Below are 7,749 nucleotides of genomic sequence, written 5' to 3'. Positions count from 1 at the left end.
ATTTGAGAATATCTGGCTCACCCACCCAGATTTCAACAGCAATATTGCAAAATGGTGGACAGAGGATCTGCATCTGTAGGGTACAAGCATGTTTCTACTACACAAAAGACTAAAGCACATCAAGCTCAAGCTTAAAGACTGGAACAAAAATGAATTTGACAATATTTTTGAAGCGAAGAAAGTTGTTGAACACAAAATCTAGGAACTGAATCAAGCCCTTATCATGGATGGTTTTGATAAGGTCAAAAATGATCAAGTCACCAAACATCATCAAGAATGGGAGAATCTATGTAAACAAGAGGAAATATTTTGGAGACAAAAATCTAGAGTTCAATGGCTAAAAGAAGGGGAGCAAAATACTAGATTTTTCCATAGATCCACCTTGGCGAACAGATCTCATAATAGGATCTCTTCAATCAAGAATGAGGAAGGTCATCTTCTTAATACCCATGAAGATATAGAAACGGTGCTAGTTCAGCACTTTCGAGATATAGCAAAGGAAACAATCTCAGACAGAGATCACTTCATCAGGGACTTAACAAGGCATATACCTAGGATTGTTACAAGAGAGGATAATTTCAATCTTAATAGGCCAGTGACTGAAGAGGAGGTTGGTGAAGTCATCAAAGAAATGTAGAATGGTAAAGCGCCAGGCCCTGATGGTTTCAATGTGGATTTCTTTAAAGCTTGCTGGAACATTGTTAAACAAGACATTCTAAAGGTGGTGGAGGATTCCAGGATGAATAGAACCATTTTGAAGGTCCTCAATACTTCCTTCATCTCCTTGATCCTCAAACAGGATAATGCTTTGACCCCGTACAAATTTAGACCCATAGCTTTCTGCAATGTGGTGTAAAAAATAATATCTAAGGTTGTGGCTAATAGACTCAAACCTCTTCTTCCTACTCTAGTTTCTATGGAGCAATCTGGTTATGTGGAGGGTAGACAAATTCTCAATAACATCATTCAAGCACATGAGGTGGTACACTCTTTGGTAAGCAATAGGAAGGCAGGCATGATTATGCAATTGGACCTAGCCAAATCTTACGATAAGTTGAATTGGACCTATATCAGCAAGGTACTTATATCCTTTGGGTTTGATCATAACTGGGTCAGATGGGTCATGGCGTTGGTTACTTCTTCCAACTTCTCAATTCTGGTTAATGGTTCTCCTTCCAAGACCTTTACTCCCTCCAGAGGCCTCAGGCAGGGACATCTACTCTCTCCCTTTCTCTTTATCCTCATGATGGAAGGACCTGGTCGATCAATCAAGCATGTGAAAGAAATTGGAAATATCAAGGGTCTTCAGCTTTCTGAGGCTAGTCAGGCTTTAACCCATCAACAATTTTTTGATGATACCATGCTACAGGGAATCCCCACAGTCAAAGAGGCACTAGCTTATAAACGTATCCTGAGTGACTTTTCCATGGCTACAGGTATGTAAGTTAATCTCTCCAAATCTAAGATTTTTTTTCTTTAATATTCAGAGAAATATCTCCAGAATTCTGGGCTTTGAAAGGGATGTCCTTCCTTCCAAGTACTTGGGAGTTCCTCTAATTGATAAACCTTTGCAAAATAGCATTTGGGAGTCGGTGATCAATAATATGCAGGATAAAATCAGGAAATGGACTATTAGGTCTTTAAACCTGGCTGGTCGGTTAGTGCTTACAAAATTTGTTCTACAATCTATCCCTGTCTTCATGCTATCTGCCCTTCCAGCTCCTAAAGGAGTGTTGCAACAATTTAGAAACATTCAAAGAGACTTTCTTTGGGGCAAGGGGGAGCAGAGAAAGAAATGGGCCTTGGTAGCCTGGGATAAGATCTGCAAACCTAAAAATCAGGGGGGTCTTGGATTGGATGATCCGGAAGTGCTAAGCAAAGTTCTAGGGGCAAAATTATGGTGGCGCTGGGTAAAAGATCCAAAGGCTCAATGGGCTAGTATTTGGAAAGAAAAATATGCTAGTACTTGGCAAGATAATGATCACATACAGATGACTGGCATCATTAAAGGCTCACATACTTGGAATAAGGCCTGGGAGAATAGAGGCTTAGTACAAAAAAATAGCTTTTGGGAAATCAGAGAGGGAGATCTTGCTTTGTTTTGGGAGGATAAATGGCAACAAGAACCTACACTGCTAAGAGAGGACTTTCTAGATCTCAAGAAAGAAACTGATGCCAAAGGTTTAATTAGGGTAAAATATTTTTGGGTACAAAACAACAGTGAAGGAAAATGGAGAATCTGGAAGAAGTTAGATTATAGGGATGATAGCCCCTTAAAAGCAAAAGCGGAGGCACTTATGAAAGTGTTGGACCAAAGAAAAATTCTAGTGACAGGTGGGCATGATCAACTTAGATGGGGTAACAATAATGAAGGTACCTTCAATCTTAAGGAGGCTAAATGCATACTCCTTGAGCTGGACTCCAATGTACCGGACAAGGCTTGGAAGAACCTATGGAGGCATCAAGGATGGATGAAGATCAAACTCTTCATGTGTCTGGTTCAACATAAGAAAATTTTGACTTGGGATAATATTTGAAAGAGGGGTGTTTTGGGTCCTTCTAGATGCCAGCTCTGTGAGGACCAGGAGGAAACCATAGAGCACCTTCTCAATAATCCCAACTTCACTTCCATTTTGTGGTACACTTTCGCCACTATTTTATAATAGACAAACAGGGACAAAGGAAGCATTATCAACACCCTGAATAACTGGAAACGAAACTTCTCTGATTATTAGTTTCTCTGCTCAGCCTGGGCTTTAACGCCAAGCTTCATAATATGGAATTTCTAGAAAGAAATGAACAGCAGAGTCTTCAAAAATGAAAAAAGATCCTCCCAACAAATCTTTGAGTAGATCTTAAGACATCTAAAAGAGACGGTAGGTACTATTGTGAGAACTTCGCCAAAGAATCCACCTTCAGGAGCTAAAATGCAGATAATTCTTTAGTTGGGTATGCGGGAGCTCATTCCACAGGGCTTGGATAGGAAGGTCATGAAAATGAACACTAAGCAGGATTACTGGCATCCCCCACCTCAGGGTTTTTTGAAATACAACATTGATGGGGCCTCAAAAGGCAACCCGGGTGTAGCCAGCTTTGGAGGGGTGTTAAGAGATGATAATGGCTACATCCTTCTTATTTTTCACTGCCATTTGGGAAGAGCCACTAATAATTTGGCGAAATTAATGGCTCTTGAGAATTGTTTAGAATTCCTGAAGCAGAATAATCTCCAGAATATTATAGTTGAAGGTGACTCTGAGTTAATCATTAATTCGGTTAAGAGAATCAGTTATGGTACATAATCGGAAAAAGTCTCAAAACACTGGAGGTTGCTTCAGGTCTTTCAGCGGATTCAGCTTCACCTTCGGGGCTTAAGTATAGTGAGTTTCACACATGTGCTAAGAATGGAAAATAAATTGGCGAACATCCTGGCAAATCAAGGGGTGCTCTGCACCATGAACAGGGTCGAGCTGAGCTGGCAAGAGCTGTCTCAAAATGGGTTAAGGGTGCGATGTCAAGATCAGGTGGACGAGGATAGAAAGGTGTTTTGTAATAGAGACACAGAGCCGACGTCTATTTGATTTGGGTTTTTCTTATGAAGTGTCATTTTTGTAAGGAGGTCCTTTTTGGGAAGCAGATCACTTTCGGCCTTCTCAACCCTGGTAAGAACAATCACAGAAGTCTCTAGAGGATGTGGTTAGGTAGAAACTGTTACTCGGGCAGACGGCGGGACGGAGGAATTTTCATCTTCCTTTGGTGCTTTCACACAAGGAGATGGGTTGGTGCAAGGGGCTAGAATCCTAGATTTCTCGGCAGACTCAACAACCTGGTTTTTCTTTCTACAGTGGCAATACCGCTTGGGGAGTGGTTTCAGGTTCATCACAAGCCCTTCAAGCGGTTTGTGGTTTTTTGAAGTTGGGAGTGATTCCACTCACATAACAACACGTGACCTAGGTATGGGAATAAATACCGCCCTCATCGCGAGTTAAATCTAGGTGCTTTTGGCCCGTACGATAAGTATCAAAACCGTTGGATCAAGCAAGAAGATTCTATGGTCAAGATTAATCGTGCATGTTGGTGGATCCAGGGAGTTCATTGCGCGGTTATTCTCCATGTTTTTTTGTCATGCGATATCTTCCTCCGCCATTGGATCTGGCAAGGTGACTCGACGATCAAGGATAAGTTGGTAGGTCAGGGTGAGTGTTATCCTCCGCGCTTGTTGTGCCTCATGGTGGGAATTTGTGGATTTCGGGCAAAATATATGCTCGAGAGTTATCCCCCCTTTCGGACCCGAAATCTTTTTAGAATGGCTTCTTTCCCCTCCTCGGATCTGAGGCTAATTTTTTATCGTGGTTGCTTGTTCTCGACCCGTTCTGAGCTTCGTCCGTTTGATCTCTAGAGGGTGATCGAATGGTCTCAACTTTGGTCTGCTTTTCGAGGGTTTTGTTGTAATATTTGTGGGTCCGTGGCTATTAGTGATTTGATTTCTCTTTAGCCCACAATTCCTTGAGGACTGTTGTACTTTATGTAATTCATTTTTCGATTTATTGAAATAGAAGGATCGACTCTTGCTTTAGCAAAAAAAAAAAGAGTAATTCATATATTTGTTGTACTTGTTAGTTGGTCATATATTTATTCTTAGACTATACTATTCGATTACATTAATCATTTTTAATTTTGTCACTTATTATCTAGTCATACGTTTTATCCCTAGACTAAATTAGTCATTTAAGTTAGTCATTTTTAGTTGGATCACTTAAAATGTCTCAAATTCAGTTGTAATTAACTTGAAATAATTGTGGTAACTAACTTTTTTAGTTGCATAGTCACTAATATCTCATTTTGTACTAGTGAGACTTTCTTTTATTGGTGGAGGAATTTTTCTTCAAATTCATTGCATTTACTCACTTGCTCTGTGCATTCTGAGAAAGATTGACCTGTGGTGAGATCCTTCTTAACAATTGCTTCCTCAATTTCTATCTCATCACCTCCTAATGAGAAATGGGCCCTTTACTCCTCAAACTATATCGACCATTTTTCTTCAGAGGAGGGGCTTCAATTTGTGTCGGTTTTTTAGCATTCTTCTTGTCACTGTTATAAATATAGTCAAATGCATTCGCTGCATGTCTAACACCTTTTGTTTCTTCAGCCACTGTAGGTTCATTTGTTTCTTCTATCTATTCTGCCTTCTCATCTACTAGTAAGGAATCCATAATTTGTGCAGCCAGAGCATTAATGTTTTGGTTCCACTATGGGCATGTCTTTTCTGAGTGATATTCCAAGTGGAAAGAACAATAATTATCCATGTTGATACTTTCTATACTCATCAAAAAATTTTAGCTCTGGATAGACTTGGTGGGTTGATTGTTTTTGTTATTATTATTCCTTTGAAAAGGGAAGGAATTGGGAGGCTTGTTACTAGTAGAATTCTTGCTTGACCTCTTCTTTATCTTTAACTTTTCTTTTCTAAGCCATCCTAGTCAAGCTTTCAATATCTAATGATTCATTTTCTTTAGACTTACCAGAAGAAGGCTGAGACTTCCTACTAGTTTCTTTAGAGTATTTTGATTCATCATCATCAGTAATGACTCTGATAGCATGCAAGTATTTCTCGACGACAATCACTTCTACAAAGTTTGATGTCATTGTTCCGTTTGCGAATATTTTAACGAATTGGGAAATATCATCAGGCAGGGTTGTTGTATAATAATCGATAGTAATTGAATCATGTGGTTGTGTGCTCGGGGGAAACTTATTCAATATATGGATGAATAATTGATTAAAGTATTTCACTTTCTCCTTTTCCCCCATTTTACTATTTTCACGCTCTTTTAGTAACATGGAAAGACGTTTCTCATCAATAAATTTCTCTAGAAATAAATTCTTGAAGTCCCTCCAACTTTGGACTAAATTGACAAGAAAACTATGGTACCACGTTTCTTCTCTACCTTATAATATATAAGGAAAAATTCTGCAAGAAACATCATCGTACCTTACCTCTAACATCCATAGATGCGTGTAGAAGTCATGATGTGATGTTCTGACTTTGTATTCTTGTCTAGATTGAACTTTGATAACAACTTTTTTGGATGTCTAGGCATCTTATGGAGGATTTTTGAAAGAGCGAAAGGCCCTTGGGCCATCCAGTCCAAGTCTTGGTCGGCGATGTCTTCATCTTTGTGCTCCTCTTCCTTTTCAAAATCTGAGGAATCTTCTCCTTCATTCTATAAATCGTCAAAAATATCATTAGAAAGAAAAAGGTCATACTTGTACCCTTCATTAATCGATGGCAGTTGATCTTGATGCACTATATTTTCTGCCGATTATAATAATTCTTCAGGAGTGGAAAAAACCAAATATTCCACTATAAAAACTAATATACTGGTATGAGTTATTTCTTTCTTCTTCGAAAATGTGCGAGATTCTACGCTCCTGGTATTAATCTGATTGCCTTTGAAAATCGACAGGTTTTAGGTCGAAGCGCCCATATTTGTTCATATGTAACTTCATATGTCAACTCTAGGCTAGGCTAAGAAGACCCTCCTACCTCAGGAATAGGGATTGGAGTGCTTCTTAGAATATTGATACCTTGTCCACGAGATGAATAGTTAGGGTGTGTGGAGTTATCATCCCTAAAAATTTGGTTTCCCTCCTAGCGTGAGAATGTTGATGGTGTTGGATACCACCAACATACAAGGGATATCCCTGATATAAGGTCCCAATTAGACCTCACACATTTTGGTGTAGGAGTCCCATCCTCAATACAACCTGGATGTCATTTAATTAAAGATATGACTTGGATTTAGCTATCAACACAAGAGAAAGCGCATATGTGCTTTTGAATAAGTAAACGAGTGTGCCTTGTGATTGTCTAATTGCAGATGTATTAAGGTTCTTTCACTATGGAGGGGAAACATAGTGACCCTCTAAGAGAGAAGTAACCGTACTACCCTAATGGAGACACACACAGAAAGGGAAAGGCTTGTCTAACATCAACAAAAATAGTTCACATAGATGTGACGATAGTTATAAATATTAAAACACAATTACAATAAGTTGAGCACTGAAGTCACCAAAATAGTTCAATTACTCCACTACAAGTGAAAGAAACAGTGAACCATAAACATTCAAAGAATAGTCTTAGAAACATTCATAATCCATGTGTGAAACTTTGTTGGCCTAAAAAGGCTTCAATATTAAGAAAAATTTCCAGGATACATGAATGTACTGGACATCACTAGCTCCAATAGTGGAGCGTTAGAGCCACTACTTTCTCCCCAAAAGTACTAACTATATATTTGTTACGATGGGGAACCTTGGGTCAGTTTGGGGTTAGTTAACCCAAATTTTGTATACAGTTTTGTAAAAGATGTAAAGTCTCTGTGATATATGGAAGTGGAGTGCATAGATGAATAAGAGTCAAAGGGGCTTAGCCCCTTGTTTTAAGTAAAGTTTTGAGTTGGTTTTGAGATTCACCCATGGCCCACAGACCATGGCATTGTATGGAAAATTCTATAAATAGTCGATTCCTAGGGAGTCTTAGGACAATTTCAGTTTTGATAGACAAGTTTGATAGAGAATTGGGTTCATTGAAGAATTTTGGGTAGAAGCTAAGGCGGGAAGGCTCTACTTCCTAAACTGAGGTAGAGAAAGGAAGGCTTCGCACCTGAGTGCCTGGAGGTTGGGGTAGAGTCTGTAACTGAGTGCGTGGACCCCTGCAGTTGTGTGCGCAGGGTAGTTTGATTCTGTAAT

This window comes from Pinus tabuliformis, chromosome X (genome assembly GCF_031772625.1).
Source record: "Pinus tabuliformis cultivar Carrire ecotype Pingquan chromosome X, CPIR1, whole genome shotgun sequence".
Lineage (NCBI taxonomy): Eukaryota > Viridiplantae > Streptophyta > Pinopsida > Pinales > Pinaceae > Pinus > Pinus tabuliformis.
Note: the sequence above shows the minus strand (reverse complement) of the source record.